At 59.4% G+C, this 17,923-nt stretch overlaps 1 protein-coding gene across 2 annotated transcripts in view; it reads left to right on the plus strand.

The window, feature by feature from the left end:
• Nucleotides 1-1,785: 1,785 nt before the first annotated feature.
• Nucleotides 1,786-17,923, plus strand: part of KCNJ12 (potassium inwardly rectifying channel subfamily J member 12) — a 42,918-nt gene continuing 26,780 nt past the window's right edge. Inside the window, exons 1-2 of one of the 2 annotated variants that reach the window (XM_063655359.1) lie at nucleotides 1,786-2,363; nucleotides 3,406-3,540. The gene's annotated coding sequence lies outside the window, so the exon portion shown is untranslated. The remainder of the gene's footprint in view (nucleotides 2,364-3,405; nucleotides 3,541-17,923) is intronic. The other variant, XM_054458553.1, reaches the window with a different exon arrangement.

The raw sequence follows: 17,923 nt of genomic DNA on the forward strand, positions 1-17,923 counted from the left end.
GCCTCGAGGGAGGGATGTCTCAGGCCCCATTCCTCTTGGGACAGCTGAGTGGTCTCTGAGGGTGGGAGCTGGTTCGAGGCTTCTTCCGCAGCTGGGAAATGGAGCAGGGGCAGGTGGGGAGCTGAGTCATTTCCCTCCTTGGTCACTTGGAGGAAGAAGGAAGTTTCCTGAGAGCTTTTGGTCCCCTGGGAGGCTGTTTCTCCCAGGAGGAGGAGGAAACCAGGACACAGTGTGCCAGGCAGGGCAGGGTGGGGGCTGCAGACTCCTGTGATGCCCCTTCTTTCTCCACTGCAGCCCTAAGTTGAGGACACACCTGATTCTGCGTACTGGCTCCACCATCTGGTAGCTCTGTAATTAAGCAAGTGACCACCCCTCTGTGCCTCAGTGCCTTCATCTGTAAAATGGAGCCAATGAGCTTATCCACCCCAGATGGCTGCAGTGGTAATGAAATAATTCTAGCTGGGTCCATAGCACAGAGCTCAGAACATATTGAGTGCTCCGCCTGGCTGTTTTACCAGCCAGGTCAAGTGCTAAGCACTTTAGGTAGACTCATCTCTTTTAATCCTTGCTACAGCCCCATGAGTGTAGTCTGTTCTACTCACAACAGGGAAACGGAGGCACTGAGTGGTGAAGTGACCTGTCCCACAGCTAGTCAGTTGAGGTGGGATTCAAACCCAGGGCAGACTGATGTTGGTGAGTGCTGGGCTGGATTTCACCCACCAGCTGCCTGGGGCCAGGATCCTAGGGCTAGTGGGGCCTGCAGATCACTCTGCTCTGAGCCGCCAGCAATCTGGGCGCGGGCCAGAGAGCCGTCCTCCTTGGTTAGAATCCTGCAGCCAGTCTCCCTGCTGTGCAGACACATAATTATATTTCACATTAAAGGGGAAGCTGGAGGCCAAGGGGGCCAAGGAGCCCTTTGAGGCTCATGCTGTGGGCACAGACTGGCCTCCTCGGCCCAATTCTGAGGCCCTAGGGCCGAGCTGGAGGTCAGACTGGTGACAAAATGGGGTTTCCCTGGGTCAGTGTCCAGGCGAGCAGGTCTGTCTGCCAGGATGAAAGGCTTGGCCCCTGCGGGAAGCTCAGAGATATGAGGCCCAGACAATAGGCCTCAGAAGGCTGGGAGGGCAGGGCATCTGGGGACAGGTTGGGAAGAAAGCCCGAGCCTCCAGAGATAGGGGGTCGAAAGAGAAGGAGGTCACATGGGGATCTGGTCGGCAGAGAGAGGTCCAGGGAGGAGCACAGAGAAGGCAGAGATGGGAGAAGCCAAACAGCTCAAGATGGAGAGGAGAAAAATGCTATTAGGGTGGGATGGTGTGTGTAGAGGGTGCGTGCCTGGTGTGCAGGGGAAAAGGGCTCTGTGGGAATGCACAAGCTTAGACCTGTGTGTGCGTATGCACACGTGCAGATGCCATCCTGCATGTGCACATATGAGCGAGTGTGCACATGTGCACCTGCGAACATCATGCATGTGGGGGCATGTATCCTGTATGTTTATGCCTGTGTGTGTGCTTGCCATGCACCTGTGCGTGCGCGCGTGTCCCCCGGAGGACGTGCCTGCATGTGTGTGTATGTGTGTGTGCGCGCATGTCCCCGGGAAGACGTGCCTCTGTGTGTGTGTGTGTGTGTGTGTGTGTGTATGTGTGTGCGCGCGCGCGTCCCAGTGCGCAAGTGGCTGGCGGTGTGTGTGTAGGGGGCGGCCCGGGACTAGGAGGGGCTCGGGGCCAGGCCGGAGCCGTGGTAGGCGGGTGCAGCGGCGGCGCGGCGCGGCGCGGCGCGGGGCGGGCGTGCTCTCCGCGGAGAGTTAGAGGAGTTGCCGAGCTGAGCTCCGGTGGAGCGAGGCGCGGAGCTGGGTGCGCGCCGAGCCTCTGCCTCCCGCCGCCTCCTCGCCCTCCATTCCTCGCTCCCCGTCTTCTCCCGGCCACACCGCCACTGCTGCCGCCTCTGTGGGAACAGTAGCCGGGGGAGGGGGACTGGCGCGGTCAGAGCCTGCGAGGAGGTGCGGGGCGCCGGGGCGTAGGGGAGCGCGCCGGGCCCTGCCCGAGATCAGATAACAGCCGGCGGGGGAGGGGGTGGGCCGGCCGTGCTCACAGCCGGACCGAGGGACCGACGCCAGCCGCCCCGGCCCAAGCGAGCGCCCAGCGGCCGGGGGCGCCGTCCAGGCGCGCGCCCCCGACCCGTGGCTGGACCAGGGCGATCCGCTTTGCGGAGAGACGCGCCCCTCGGCATGGAGCGCCCCCGGGAGCTGCCCTGAGGCGGTGGCGGCAGCGGCGGCGATGCAGCCAGCGCGGCAGCTGCCGGGGCCAGGAACGGCCGCCCGGAGCTGGGAGGACGCCGAGCGCGCCGCGCCCGGGCCACTGACCGAGGTAAGTGCGCGGCCGCGGGCGCATGGTCCCTCCCGGGCCCGGCCCCAGTTCCCCGCAGGCCGCCCCTCGCCACTAGCCCGGCCCGGAGCGAGCACGAGGTTGTGCAGCAACAGGGAAGGTGGAGCGGGAGGGTGTTTTCTTCCTCTCGTTTTATTTTTTTTCCTCCCTTGGTGAGACATCGGAGGAAATGCTGACTGCGAGCTTTTCTTTTCCTGCCATGTCTCCGGCTACCACCACAAGGAACTTTGCTCCTGGCTAACCTTCGTGCTGGGGGGCGCTCCGGGAAACTTTGAGGAGCCCTCGGCCCCCCTCTGGCTAGTTTGCACTAGGGGGCTCGGGAGGGAGCGTGCGGAAGCACTCTGGCGCGCGGCACGGGTCCTACGCGTGACCTTCCCGGAGACCCCGCGATCGAGGTGGGGTTCGGAGGTGGGCGCCCGGGCTATATGAGCCGCCCCGAGAATGCCTCCCGTCAGAGACCTGCGGGTTCTTGGAGTCGTGGCTCTTTCTCACCTCCCGTGCTGTAATGGAGTAAAAATATTCTGGAAATGATTCCATGCCAGCAAGTCAGCCAAGTCCAGAGGCTCCCTTTTGCTTTTAGAAGTCGGCCTTGATCTCCGAGGGGATGGCCGCTGGCTGAGAAGCTCCCAGGGTTTCAGGACCAGGGTCCACCCTGCGCGCGCACGGCCTCTCCGGGTGCCCTGGGGGAGCGGGGCGGGAATCAGGGGCTCTTGGGCAGAGACAGCTGGGGTGGGGCGCTCCTTGGGGGTTCAGATGGGAGTTGAGGCCCAAGGGAGTGTCTGTGCCTCGGTTTTGATCCAGCGTGCCCATGTCATGTGAATATTTTAAAACCTGTGATCGGAATGGGGGTCAAAGTGTTTCTTTGGGGACGGTCTTGTTCTGGGAGGTTTTCCTGCCTCCTCACAGCCTGGACTCGCCCGCACCTGGGACCTCCCCCTCCCCATTTCCCAGGGGGCGTTCCCATCTTAGAGTGCCGCGCTGCCTGTGGCCATTTCTGGTTTCTTTTTTGCTTCCCTATACCCAGGTTCGAGCCCTGCAATAAAGCGCTGGGGACCTCCTGGCCCCTACATCTGCGCCCCCAAACCCAGGTTCACAGGCTCCGTCTCCGAGAACGCCGAGGCGCCCACACGCCACTGAAATCGGCAGCCGCCTTTGGAAGGTGCGAACCCGGAAGGCGTTAGCCTTGGGCCTAGCCTTCGCCCCCTCTGAGATGCCAGAGGAGGGCCGGTCCCTGGCCGCGCGGCTGGACCCCAGCCTCCCTCGCGCTGCGCTGCACCTCCGCGGCCCCCCCTAGCGCAGCTCCGCCCTGGACCGCCGCCCTGTGGCGGGCGAGGGTCAGGGAGGGGAGGTCCATCTCAGCCCTGGGCGCCACCAGAGGCGTGCGCTCTTTTTGAGGGGTACTCCCTTCTGTATTCTGAGAAGAGCCCCTCAGTGTCTGCTGGGACCCCCCCCCCAACAAAAGACTTCGCAGCGAAGTCTGCCCCTCAGTTCTCTGGTGGCACCTCCAACCAGACAGGGGACCCGAGGTTGGTAGGTCTAGGAGGGGGACCCTGGGGGCCTGCCATTTGGTGGGGCCAAGCCCCCTGAGAGAGAGCAGGGAGTGAGGGCGGAGGGCACTCACTCGAGCACCCTGGAGACGAGGAGGGTGGCTCCAGCGTGCTGGGCCACAGGAACACCCCTCTTCTCCACTGGAGGGCCGCTGTAGGCATACAGTAGGCAGTCTGTAAATGCTGGCTGTTGACCCAGAGCTGGCAGGTAGGGGCTCCAAGTCCTCTATCACCTTTGTCCCCTCCCAGGGGAGGGCATGGCTGACACCCCTCATCCCCAGCACTGAAGGGCTGGAGCCTTCTCTGGGAGGGGCAGGACCTGAGCTGTCAGTCCATTTCTGGACACTCCCCCTGCAGCTACCCCGTCAAACCCCCATAAGGTTTCCAGGCTGCCCCGGAGGGGACCCCTCCAGGAATGTGCCTCAACTGTGCTGGAAGGAAGAGGTGCCTGGGAAGTGGTGGAGGGGTATTGCCTAAAGCCACGCAGTGGGTTGGGTTTGGACAGATGCCTTCACCTAGCTCTTTCCAGGCCAGGCGCTTACCCCTCAAGCCTTCCTACCCCAGGGCCATGGTGTCCCCATCCCTGGGTCTCCTTGAAGCAGGACAAGGTAACACTGAGTGGCCCTGCAACAGCAAAATAATAATGACAGCAGTGATAACAGGAGTAACAGCAGCAGCAGCACCTGCAGCTCTGCAGCACTGGGGCTGGTTCTGCCTATGGGCAGTTTTCTCTGCCTAGCCAGGCCTCCGGTACCCTGGGCCTCAGTTGGCAGTACCAAGCGTGGCACCCGGAAGCCTTGGCATACGACTGGGGCGGAAGTGACTGCATCATTACTGTCATCAACCTCTGTGGCCCTCGCCAGGTCCCCAGGCAGAAGGCTACTGGTAAACACGGTGCCCACCCAGTGGTCACCCTCACCCCCCCTGCTCCCAGGCCCAGCTCTGGGCTGGGCCCTTCCTCCAACAGGTGCAGCTGGTGCCTGTGGCTGGGCCCTGGCCAGGGCTTTACTGTGAGCGACACATGGGTACACCTGCCCCTCCCCTGGGCCTGCCCTTGGAGCCCTGCCACAGGCTAGCATGGAGGAGAGTCAGGGAGGGGGCAGCTCGCGGGCGGCAGGAGGGGTGGAGGCTTGGCTGGCCACATGGAAGGTGTGGTGGGTGGGGGCTCAGCCCCACGGGATGGCTGTGCCGGGAACTGGCAGCGTGATGGGGACACGGCAGCAGGGAAAGGCTGGAGATGAAAGAGAGCTGGCCTGAAACTGGGCCGTGTGCAGGTTGGCCAGAGCTTCAGAGGCACCATGGGGTTGGGGGTGGGGGGGGGCTGGCAGAGGCAGGTGGGTTTTCTGAGGTGCTGGGCTCGGGGCAGGACCAGAGCCCCCGCTGGGCACTGGCCAAGGACCCAGCCCTGGGTCAGCTGACTTAATTTCCTAATGGGCTGCCAGTGCAGAGGGAGGCATTAGCTCTATTGTGCAGACAGGGATTGGAGGCCCAGGGAGGCACTGGAGGCACCAGCCTGTGGGGCTCGGACCCAGAGCCCTGGTGCTTTCCCAGGGACAGAACTGCACCTTCCCCCATTCCACAGACACACCCCTCGGGGGCATTTGACTGCCAGGCTAGCTTTCTCCCTGCCTTACCACCAGGCAGGTCCCACACAGGGCCTGGGGCCTGCATGCCATCCCAGCTCCCGGGAGCTGTATTCCTAGGACCTAGTGAAGCCCTGGCACAGAGTAGGTGCTCAGTAAATGCTCGATGATTCCATGTCTGGACTGCTTCTTCCAGCCACAGAGGCCTTGCTGTGCTGGTGAGAGCTGTGGGGGCTGAGTTCTGACGCTGGAGACCCCAGGCCCTGTTGCCTAGCTGTGGCCCCTGTGCTGGGTAGGCATACAGAAGTGCTTAATCAATGGGCATTGCATATGGGGAGACCCAGCCCCTGCCCTCAGGGATCTCACTATCTCAGAGGAGACTCTTGGACAGACTCGGGGGGGCAAGAGAGGCAGGTGTTGCAACCAAGATGGGGTCACTCTGCCTGGCCTCAGTTCATCATCTGTGAAGTGGGACTGGCTCCGGAGAGTGCTCAGGATGGGGCAGTAGAAATGTGAGACTTGGAGGGTGCCTCTGGGAGTTGGGGGTGGGGAGGGGCTGGTCTCAGTAGAAATGGACGTGTGGAGAGGGGGATCTGGGAAGGAGGGGGGTGTGAGCATTTGTGGAGCCAGAGCCTGGGGAGCTCGTCATTTCCCCATCCAACCTTCCCTTGGACATGTAGGGAAGCAGGCCCAGGGCAGGGCAGCGATTTGCTGCAGCAGTGGGCCCCAGATGGCAGTGGGCCCCAATGCAGGCCTCCTGTTTCCTGGTGCGTCCTCAGTATCCCCTAACCCCAGTCACCACCACTGGTGCTCCACAGCTCACCCCTTCCTGCCTGGCTGCTGAAGTGGCAGCATGAGGCTGTGGAGACCTTGGGGACCCCCGCCCAGCCCTCTAATTAGCCTTCAGCCATGCATCATTGGACATGGTTCCATTTGCTTGGCCAGATAGGAGTGGGAACCCCTTTCTCAGCTGCCCCAGGGAGCAGTTCCGCCTTGGCTGTGCATTACTGCTGTCCTAGGGTCAGTGGGCACAGCCTCCTGGATCCTGCCTGACTCCCCCCACCCACCTGGACTGAGCCCTCCCTCCTGCTTGGGCAGCCAAAGCCTCCCTCTCCTGCCCTCACCTGCAGCCCAGGCCTCTTTGAAGGACTCAGGCTTGGAGAGGGGCCAGGGAACAAACAATAAAGCTTATGGAGTAGAGGTTTCTACCAGAGCCACTCTGGGCCATTGTTCCTTGAGCACTTACTATGTGCCTGGTGCACTCTGGGTGTCAGGGCCCTCTGTCGATTCCCACCACACTCCTCCCTGGGACCCTCAGGGCCCTGCACAGTCTGGCCTCACTTCCAGGACTCTTGCTGTCTCCCCGGGGCCACCCTCCTGCCTGCCTTGCTGTGCTTCTAACAGATCAGGCCCACTCCTACCTCAGGGCCTTTGCACGTGCTGCTGTCTCTGCCTGGAATGTTCTTCCCCAGATCTCTGCACAGCCCCTCCGTCACTGCCTTCGTGTCTTGCCCAGATGCCACCCTCTCTCCAAGACCTCCCCTGATTCCCCTGTGGGACACTGCAGCCTCCCTTTCCCCCATGTTCCTTTTCCTGCTTTATTTTTCTCTGTAGAACTTAATGCTATCTGCCACAATATATTTTATTTGCTGATCTTGTTTACTGTCCGTCTTTCCCTTGGAATAGGATGTCCTCTTTTTGGACCTGTTCTGCCACAGCTGTGTCCCCAGCGCCTAAGCGGTAGGCAGGAGATGGCAGGCGCCCAGTAAACACAGAGAGAATGGGCTGCTTCAGCCATGCCTGGTGCCTGACATGCAGTGAGTGCTTGGTAGCAATGGTAGCCAGCATTGTCAGCCCATTCTGCAGATGAGAAAACTGAGCCTCAGAGAGGTCACTGTCCAAGAACTGTGGCGCTTGTCGGTGGACAGAGCTGGATTCTGACCTTTTCTCTGAGCCTTTGGCCTGCCATCTGTCTGTCTGGCTGAGTGGGAGGGAGTTGGGGCTTCCTTCAGGCCCCCGCTCTGGGTGGAGTGCTTTATATCTGTACCCTCACTGCTTCAAGCTCCAAGCCCTGCTGTGTCCCCTAGCGCTTGGCCTGCTTCAGCTCAGGATGTCCCCACCCGATTCCTTCCGAGGATCACAAGCCGTTCCCATTGCAGATCCCAGCAAACTGAGGCCTGGGGCGTGGGGCCTGTCATATCTCAGCTGATGGCTGAATCCTTTCTCCTGCCTTCAGCATACATGTTTGGAGGGCGGCTGAGGGGATGGGGCTGGCAGGGAGGGGACAGTGTCTCTGTTTCTTGCCCAGTTAAGCATTCCAGACTCCCAACGGTCATTGAGTTTCATGTCAATGCATTTCACCTCTCCTTTCCAGTCTTTTTTTTGGAACATGACACTCACGTTTTAAAATGTTTAAAAATGTTTATGATTTGCAATGATCAACTCTAGCGGCTTTAGTGGCCAGCAATGATCACCTCTGCAACTATAGAGACTGTAATGCTTTCTGCTTGCCTGAGCACAGCCTGTCCCGCCTCCCCTGGGTGTCCATGTTGCCCCAGAAAAGACAGGGCTGGTGGCCCCTTTTGTGGGGAGCAGATAGGTTCTGGTCCTGGGCCTCAGCCAGGTGTGCCCGGTTGGCCAGGTGTGCGGCCAGGTGTGCCAGGATGGGAGATTGTCTCCTGAGGCTCACCTGGGGAGTGGGGGCAGAAAAGGAAACCAGGTAACATGAGGACTCGCAGCAGGGATACTTCGCAGCCCTCCCTGCCTCCACCCCAAGGGTGTACAGGAGGGTGCGACATGACACCTCCACCGTGGGAGCGGGCAGCCTGAGGCCAGAGAGGGTCCCCACAGCCTGAGGTCACACAGTTCCCAGAGGAAGGCTGGGGCGCAGCCTTGAGGCCACAGACCTTCTGTCCCTGATGCCTCCAGGCAGCTGTTTGGGGACTTGGGAGGGGAGGGGCCGGGGAGAAGGGAGCATGTGGAGACTGAGATGTGTATGATAGAGAGGCTGAAAGGCTGGGGGCAGGAGAGGTCAAAGGGGAAGGAGTGGCCTGGTGGCCGGAGGTGTGCCCTTGCCCCTGCCCGCCCCGCTTGCTCCAGCTGCAGCCGGGCCCGAGCTGGCGGCTCCAGGCCTGCAATTCTCCAGCACTTAAAGCAAAAATAAATCGCTGCCAGCAGCTGGCGTTCTGTGTGGCAGCAGCCGAGCCACCCCCGCCCCGACCCTCTGCCTCGGGGCTCCTGGTTCCAGGCCAAGCCAGGCTTCCATTCAGGCCTGGGGGGCACCGAGGCCAGGGAGGGCCCAGGGGAGCTTGGCGTGGCCAGAGGGGGCGGGTCCTGGCATGATCACAGGGAGGGCAGAGGCAGATGGAGACCTGGGGCTTCCAGGGGTGCTGGGATCTGGGGCAGGTTGGGGATGCTCAAAAGTGGGGCTTCCGACAGGCTTGGGTCTTGTGGAAATAGGGCCTGGGAGGGGCAAACTCAGGGGTCACAGCCACCTGTTTGGCCCTGGGGATCCCCAATCACAAGCCACCCCCAGCCTGTCCCCTGGGTGTCCCTTTCTGTCCATCCCCTCCCTTCCCTTCTCAGAGAATCCTAGAGGTCCTAGAGGTCAGGTATTTGCGTGGTGAGCTTTGAGGATGCAGGATTTTGGCCTCATTCCTGAGCTCAGCAGGTGGCTGGGGATATGGCCTGCACAAGACCCCTGCCCTTGGGGGGCTGACATCTCAGTGGGTGGGGCAGGATGAAATAGACAAGAAACACATGAGCCGTCACAGACATTGTCATATTTTGTTGAATATAACAGTTTTTAATTATAAGAGTGTTATGTGCTCACAGTAAAGTGATAAACAGTTGTAAGGGGAAAAGTGAATTTCTCCTCCTCACCCCCTGCCTCCCCTACCCCCAAAGTTTCATGTCCTTGCGGTGACCATCATTACAGAGGCTTCTGGGTTTCTCAGTGCTTATGCAGACGTGAATATGTAAATGGAGGCATAGAAACGTGCTAATATCTAAGTTGCCTTTTTTTTAATTCATGTGGGACCATTGCATACATGTCATGGCGTCGCCCGCACCATGCGCACTGCTGTGAGGTGCCTGTGCCCACTGGACCCAGGGGTCTCATCCTGTCGTCCTGGGCATGGATTGAGGGCTGAGTCTTGGGACTGTAGGATCTTTGTGGCGTCTGAATGCACAGAGCCACCGAAGTCCATGAGTCATGGGTTCTTTTCATTGTCATTTTAGCTGTGTTGAGACAGAGATCCTGGATTGCAGGATTTGGTTTAAGTAACAGGAGAGGTACTGAGTCCTCACCTGGGTGCCTCCTTCCTCAGATCCCTCTGGGAGTTGGGATAATCCAGATCCCCTGCCTCCATCCCCAGAGTTCAGAGGGCCTGGGGGGCTTCGGAGTCGCAGCCTGGGGCTTTGGGACCTCTGGGTGACCTGGCTCCCACTCAGGGCAGAGTAGACATGCTGGAGCTCGGAGGGGAGGCGCTCATTGCTGCTCCCACTGGGGTCCTTCTTCCCTTAGCCTCTCTTCTTCCCTTAGCCCTGACCTTCTAGAAACAGGATCACTTGTTCCTTCACTGTCTTCAGGCTGGGGCAGGCCTCTGTGTGGGGAATGTCACTTTGTTTTTGTTGTTGTTGTTTGTTTTTTTTTTGTTTTTTTGTTTTGAGATGGAGTCTCACTCTGTCGCCCAGGCTGGAGTGCAATGGCGCAATCTCGGCTCACTGCAAGCCCTGCCTTCCGGGTTCACACCATTCTCCTGCCTCAGTCTCCCGGGTAGCTGGGACTACAGGTTCCCACCACCATGCCCGGCTAATTTTTTTTGTATTTTTAGTAGAGACGGGGGTTTCACCATGTTAGCCAGGATGGTCTTGATCTCCTGACCTCGTGATCCGCCCGCCTCGGCCTCCCAAAGTGCTGGGATTACAGGTGTGAGCCACCGCGCCCGACCCAGGAATGTCACTTTGACCTGTCTCCAAGCTTCCGCATCTCAGTGCCTGTCCCCTCCTTGTCATTCCTTGGAACCTGGCCTGAGATGCATCAGGGTGGTCCCACCTTACTCCACCAGGGCCCCTTATTAGAAAGGATCTGCTACACTGATTGGGAGAGTGACCAGTCTGTGGTCACTCTCAGTATCTGTCTCAGTGTCTGTGGGGATCAGATATACCTGGTGCCCTTCTTTTATGAGCCTCAGTTTCCGTGTTCGTGAAATGGGGAGGCAGTCCACTCTCGTGTCTGGGCATCTGTTCTCTCCTCCCCTCTGGGCTTGGGCACTTCAGGCAAGACAGGGCAGCTTCCTGGCCTCCTTGATCCCTACTCTGCTGTGTGGCCGGAGGCTCAGCCCTGCCATCACCTCGGCCTGCTGGGCTGCAAGCTGTCAGCAGCACCTGCCCAGCCGGAGCAGCCAGGTCCCTCCCCAGGCCCTGGGAGCCTTGAAGACCACTGGAGGCAGTGCCCCAGGAGGTAGCCGTGGAGTGGCCCGGGCCCTCCCCGGGGGTTGTGTAACAGAGGAGACCCCGCTGCCCTCCTCTTCTCCTGTGCGGGGTAGAGGCTGGCCTGGGCGCTGCCAGCACAGCCTCCAGGTCACCCATGGGTCCTGGCCTCCATCCCACGGCAGAGCCCTGACTCTGCAGCACCAGGGCTCATGGCCAGGCTCTTGGTGGCCTTAGGACCAGCTGCCGCTGGGTGGGGATGCCCCAGATCAAAGGCAGGTAATAGAGAGGAGACTGGGAGGACAGTGGGTGGGGAGCAGGAGCCCTGGGAGCCTCAGTGTCCTCCCCTGTGAAATGGGAACACCAGAGAAAGTGGGTTGGGCACACCCACACGCCTACCATTGCGTCTGGGGTGTGGAAGGAGCACTGGGGCAGGAGTCTGGCAGCACCACCAACCAGGTCCAGTAAAGAAAGCAGAGGCAGGGTTCAGAGGGCGACAAGCCAGTGAGACCCTGTGCGGTTTCCTGCTGCTGCCACCATAACAGACTGGGTGGCCTAAAACAGTACAAATGCAGCATCCGTTCTGGAGGCCAGACGTCTGAAACCGGTGTCTGCAGGGCTGGTTGCTCGCGGAGCCTCTGAGGGAGAAGCCGTTCTGGGGCTCTCCCCCAGCTTCTGGGGGCTCCTGGCAGTCCTGGCGTTCCTCGGCTTGTGGGCATCACTCCAGTCTCTTCCTCTTGTCTTCACATGGTCTCCTCTCTCTCACTCTTTCTGTTTTGGGACAGTCTCACTCTGTCAACCATGGCTCACTGCAACCTGGAGCTCGCAGGCTCAGGTGATCCTCCTGCCTTAGTCTCCCAAGTAGCTGGGACTACAGATATGCACCACTATGCCTGGCACATTTTTAATTTTATTTATTTTTTTTAAACTGTATATTTTTTTGATATGGAGTCTCGCTCTGTCGCCAGGCTGGAGTGCAGTGGCGTGATCTCGGCTCACTGCAACCTCCGCCTGCCAGGTTCAAGAGATTCTCCTGCCTCGGTCTCCTGAGTAACTAGGACTACAGGCGTGCACTACCACGCCCAGCTAATTTTCATATTTTTAGTAGAGATGGGGTTTCACCATGTTGGCCAGGATAGTCTCGATCTCTTGACCTTGTGATCCGTCTGCCTTGGCCTCCCAAAGTGCTAGGATTACAGGTGTGAGCCACCGCGCCAGGACCTCTACTTCTAAGGATGCTTGTCATTGGATTTAGGGTCCACCCTAATGTAGGATGATCTCATATCCAGACTCTATACTTGCAAAGGCTCTTTTCATCCGAATAAAGTCATATTCACAGGTTCTGTGTGGATATCTCTTTGGGGAGGGCACCATTCAGCCACTACTCATGGCCAACCCAGATATGCCACCCTGCATCCTTTTTCTCTTTTAAGAAATGTGCTCTCCACTTTGGGAGGCCGAGGTGGGCAGATCACGAGGTCAGGAGATCGAGACCATCCTGGCTAACACGGTGAAACCCCGTCTCTACTGAAAATACAAAAAATTAGCCGGGCGTGGTGGCGGGTGCCTGTAGTCCCAGCTACTTGGGAGGCTGAGGCAGGAGAATGGCGTGAACCTGGGAGGCGGAGCTTGCAGTGAGCCGAGATCGCGCCACAGCACTCCAGCCTGGTGACAGAGTGAAACTCTGTCTTAAAAAAAAAAAAAAGAAATGTGCTCTTTTTTAGAACCGTACTTTGGAGACATCGAGCGCTGGGGTGAGGTGTTTTGGCATCAGCTACCAGCAGTGCATCCTCGGGCGGGTTTCCCAGCTGCCCTGTGTCTCAGTTTCCTCACCTGGGAAGTGGAGCTATGAATGGTCCTTCCCCTGTCGGAGGGTATGGGAGATGACACCTTTTATTATTATATCTGTCAGCAACTGGTGTGAACATCTAACTGGTATTTCCCGCAGGAGGCTGGATTTCTGTTTAGTTAACCAGCCTCACTGATGCGTTCACTTTTAGGTTTCCCTCCAACCCTCAGCTGTCAGTGATGTAATGCTGCTGTAATACCTGGACACGGAGGTCCTCCTGCCCCAGCTGTCCAAGAGAAAGTTCTGGAAATGGCCTGTTCGCTTGAGGGGCTGTGCCTTTGTGGTTTTGAGGTGTCACCGCTGTGCCCCCCGAGGGTCGTGCTGGTTGGTAGCCCCCTTGGCAGAGTCTGTGTGCACTGAGTCCCTTCCTTCCACTCCTCCCCCACTGCTGAGGCCACCAGTTCTGGCCGTGAAGATGGCACCCCCGCTGCCATCGTTCTGCTTGGCGTCTCCTTTGTTTTAGAGGTGTAGTGGCTTTTCAAGTTAAAACCTCTTGTTGTAGTTCCATTTCTGGCAGCTGCCGGCTCCTGCAGGGAGGGTGTTTTCCTGACCTTATCCTTCCCGGCGGAGAAGCCCTCAGGGAGTGGTGGGATGCCCTGGCCACATGCCAGCCCTCTCTCGTCCTCCTGGGTCTCTATGGCTTACCCAGGGATGGGGAGCAGCGGCCTCGCTTCAGATGCCTGAGCGGGGTGTCGGGAGGACCTGCCATACCCCATCCTGTGCCAGCGTTCTTGCCTGCACATGGAGCCCGAGAGTGGGGCTCCTCACTGCCTGGAGGGAGGGGCTGGGCTCACACCTGTGACCCCCTTGCCACACCCTAGTCCCTCTGGAGGTGGGTGTAGGTGGAATTGCTATAATGCCCCTTGGCCAAGGGAGCCTGGGTGTCCTTGGCCCCCTCCTGTGGCTCCCAACTGCCGCCAGGAAATTTGGGATCCCCAGCAATACGAATGGCCCGGTGGTGAATCCAGCAGCCTGTGGTGTCACCGGGTGCCTTTATTTCTCAGGAAGCAGTGTGACGTCGTGCTGAGGCTTGGCACCCAAAAACAATAATGAAAATGACTGCTTACCCGGCGGCGGCTGGTGCCAGGTGCTGTGCTCAGTGCTTTCCCAAATATTATCTCACTTAATTCTCAAAATGTCCCAGCCAGGCAAGGAGTGGGGCTTGAGAGTTGGGGCCACTGGGGGAGGCGGTGGCCAAGCCAGATTTGAACCCCATTCGGGAAGCCTCAGTTCTCTGAAGAAGGCCCCGCTGGGCTCCCCCATGAGGGAAGGTAGAGACATCCTGGGCCGGGGATCCAGGAGGCGTCTTGCCACTGAGATGTCTCTGGCTTGGAATGGCAGCACTGGGCATGAACTTGGGGCCTGGATTGACACGGGCTACTCTCCCACCCCCATCTGCTGTGTGACTTGAGGTAAGCTGCATCACCTCTCTGAACCTCATTTCCCTACTGTGAGAAATGGAGCCAAATTTACCCCATTTAAGCTGCAGTTGTGCGGGGAGCTTGCCTGGCCAGGTGTTAGGCTGTTTCAGTATTCCAGATGACGGGGTCTGAGTCCTGCCATTCACAGGTGGAGAAACAGAGGCTGGGAGAAGGGGAGGGACTGCCCAGAGCCTTGCCTCCCACCTGTGACCTCAGCCACAGAGCATGGCTGGTCACCGCACCTCTTTCTTGCCCCTAGACCAAGCTAAGAGGACAAGCCATTGCCTGAGCACTGCCGTGTGCTGGGGGCATGGGCAGGGAGAGACCCTGCTCTCAGGGTGAGGCCTGCCCCTTCACCCGTTCCCTAGAGGTGAAATGGCCTCTCTCCATGTGCACCACGTCCCGGAGCCCCGGCCCCCTGGCTGAGCTCAGGCTTCCCACGAATCTGTGGGCCCTGTGTGATGCCACAGGTTGTGGTGGCTGCAGCTTCGCTGCTTGGGGAGTAAGTCGATGACTTACTTACCCACTCACTCATTCACTTAACTTTGGGGATCCCCAGTCCTGAGGGGGAAGCAGCTGTGCCCCCAGAGCCCCATGGCTGAGTGGAGGTCTCTGCAGAGGGTGGGGGTGCGGTGGGGCAGGGACGGCTTCCTGGGGAAGAGGCCCTGGATCCTGGCCCCACGTGGTGGTTGGGGGCTGCCGTGGCACCTGTGTCCCACAGCACCAGTGTTCAGCTCAGGGGAGCCCTTACAGAGCCTTTCAAAACCATCCCTGGGCCCTAGGCAGGGAGGTCCCCAGCCACCTGCTTCCTAGCCCTCCCTGTGACATGCAGGGAGCAAGACTTAAAGGGCATGAACCCCGAGTCCAGCTGTGGCCTTGCTGTTCAGGGCTGCCCATCAGCCTTGCCCTGCCTTTCACTGCACGTCCTGCTTCTCAGCTGGGGTGCTGGTCCCGGACCCTCCTCCTCCTGCCTCATTCCAGAACCCATTCTCTCTTTCTCAGGCCCAGCCCCCAGGCCCCCACTCCTGCCCCATGCCTGGCTTTCTCCCTCAAGGGTCCCTGACTCCCCACCAGAAGTATAACCACCTCTTTCACTGAGAAAATCGAAGAGAATTTCAACTCTTGCCCCTCACAGGTCCCCTCCCCATGATGGACTGTCACCCCTCACCCACAGGGCCCACCCCTCTTGCCCACCCAAGGTTATCGCTGTCTCGAGGCTCCCTCCCTCTGCTGGACCCTGCACTACACCCTGGTTGGGAGTGAATCCTTCCAAAGGTGGCGATGGAGGGCCCACCGGGACGGCCACTGCTCCCCAGGCCCCAGGACGCTCCAAGGCACAAAACAAAGTCCTGCCCCACGGAGCTTCTGTGCCAGTGGACCACTGACCATAGACTCCATGGGAGAGGGACTCGCTTCCGGAGAAGGGGTCCAGACCTGCGTGGAGTCAGGGCGGGAGCTGGGAGGGCGTCCAAGGGAAGCGGGGCCGGTGGCCAGAGGTGGACGGAGCCTGACCAAGGGGCAGGGGCACAGGGACGGGGAGGGGGAGCAATTACAGGGTCTGGAGGCTGCAGCAGCATTTCTGGTTTTCTTTCTTTGCTTCCCTCCTTTCTTGTAACAATAAGCATTTCTTCCTGCTCCCTGGTCCAGAGTATGGTTGTGGCTCTGAGCTGCTGGGAGGAGTTGGGCTTGGATCTGTCAGGCCGAGATTGGTTTCAAATCTCCTTTGTGTGTCTCCTCCCAATGTTTTCATCTTGGAGGTGAAATTCAGTTTTTTTTTCTTGAAGGTGAAATTCACATAAGATGAAATTAACCATTTAAAAATGAACAATTCAGTGGTATTTAGTGCATTCACAATGTCGTGCAGCCATCACCTCTGTCTAGTTCCAAAGCCTTCCACCATGCAGAAAGGAAGCCCTGTCCCATTGGTAGTCACTGCCGCTCCCCGCCCCATACCCTGGCAGCCACTAAACCACTTGCTGTAGCTGTGGATCTTCCTAATCTGGATGTCGTGTGTGCGTGGGGCCCTGCACGGGTAGCCTTTTGTGGCTGGCTTCCCCATCTCCGTCATGTCCTCCAGGCTCGGCCCTGGTGTGCTGTGCATCAGCACCGCCTTCCTTGCCATGGCTGAGGGATGCCTGGGTATGGATGGACACACTGCCTGCCCATTTGTCAGTGGTGGTTGCTGGGCTGCTTGGCCTTTGGCACCTGTGAACGGTGCTGCCATGGACATGGAACACAGGTTCCCCTGGATGCCGGTTTCCAGGTCTCTCCATGTACCTAGAGGTGAAATGGCTGGGCCTGCGGCAGCCCCGCCAAACTCTGGAGGGGCTGTTACCTTTGGAAGAGGCTCTGACTCCAGGGCACCCTCCCTGTACCCCTCCAGCCTGCATTATTGCTGTATCCCTGGACCACAGACCTCCTCACAAGACTGTCCTGCTGCTCCCCAGCTTCTCCTCATGGCCATCCCCTGCGATGCTTTGGAAACGTTTAAGACAGGGTTACCAGTCACCTGGTTTGTCTGAACCTGTGCTCTCTGGGAACACCTGCCTTGCGGCGCTCCACCCAGCCCTCTTCCTCCTCCTCCTCCTCCGCTTCTTCTTCGGAGGCCAGGCATCTTCCCATGCACACTCGCTCCCCTGCACACCTGGCCTTCTCCAGCCCCAGGTTCATGTCTAGCCCAGGCCTTTCTTCCCCCGTCTGCCCAGGTGACATCTCCCCTGGGGTCCGTGGGCACCTGGATCCTACATGGCCAGAACTGGGCTCCCATCTTCCTCGAGCCTGTGGTCCCCCCACCCCAGTCTCCTCATCACTGGAAGGGGGACAGGCTGAGGACCTCCCCTGCCACCAGGCCTACCTTGGCCAGTGGGTGGGAGGGCCAAGTGTGGGGTCATGTCTGGCAAGGTGGTCTCCCAGCTATGGGGCGTTGCATGGCTCCAGGCTACAGGCCGGGGCTCCTCATCTGAAAGTGGCTACAGAGTCGGTCTTGCCTCCTAGGGCTGTGACTGAGGTAGAACCGGCTGACTTATGCTGAGTGTGGTGGTGGGAACTGTGGGCTCCTGGACAACTTCCTTCCCTCTCTCCTGAGCTGCAGTGACTTCGAGGGAGGTGGTCACGTAGGCAGAGCCTTCCTGAGCCTTCGTGTCCCCAGGTGTGAGTGGGAATAAGAAGCTGCCCTACCCTCTGCACACAGCACCACTGGACCACTGGACCACTGGACCTACCGGAGGTGCCGTGTGAAGGGCTTCCCAGAGGTCCGGGCACATAGTAGGCGCTCAGTGTGTGCTCACTTTTGGGTCATGGAAGCTGGCTGTGTTTGCTCAGAGAACCCAGTTCAGTGGGCTGGGCCCCCGGAGAAGGACGAGTCTGGCCACTGCAGCAAGGAGCAAAGGCAGACAGGGGCACACACCCCCCAACAGGGGCCCTCTGCCTCTGGCCCCATCAGGCTGCAGCTGCTCAAGGCAGGGGGCAGGGGCCCAGCTGGTCCCCACTCCTTAATCATCATGTTGGCACTTAGGACCAGCAGGAGCCCCACCAGGGCTGCACCCGGCACTGGCCTTGGAGGGGCTCCAAGCCACCTGGCTCCCTTGGCCTGGGAGTGTTGGTTCTATAGTGGGGGAATTTCATGGACCCCCATCCTCCTCAAGTGGGTTCAGAGAATGAGGCCTGAGACTGGCTGTGTAGATGGGTTGTCTAAATGGCAGACATTTGT

The sequence above is a fragment of the Pongo pygmaeus genome, chromosome 19 (assembly GCF_028885625.2).
Source record: "Pongo pygmaeus isolate AG05252 chromosome 19, NHGRI_mPonPyg2-v2.0_pri, whole genome shotgun sequence".
Classification (NCBI taxonomy): Eukaryota; Metazoa; Chordata; class Mammalia; order Primates; family Hominidae; genus Pongo; species Pongo pygmaeus.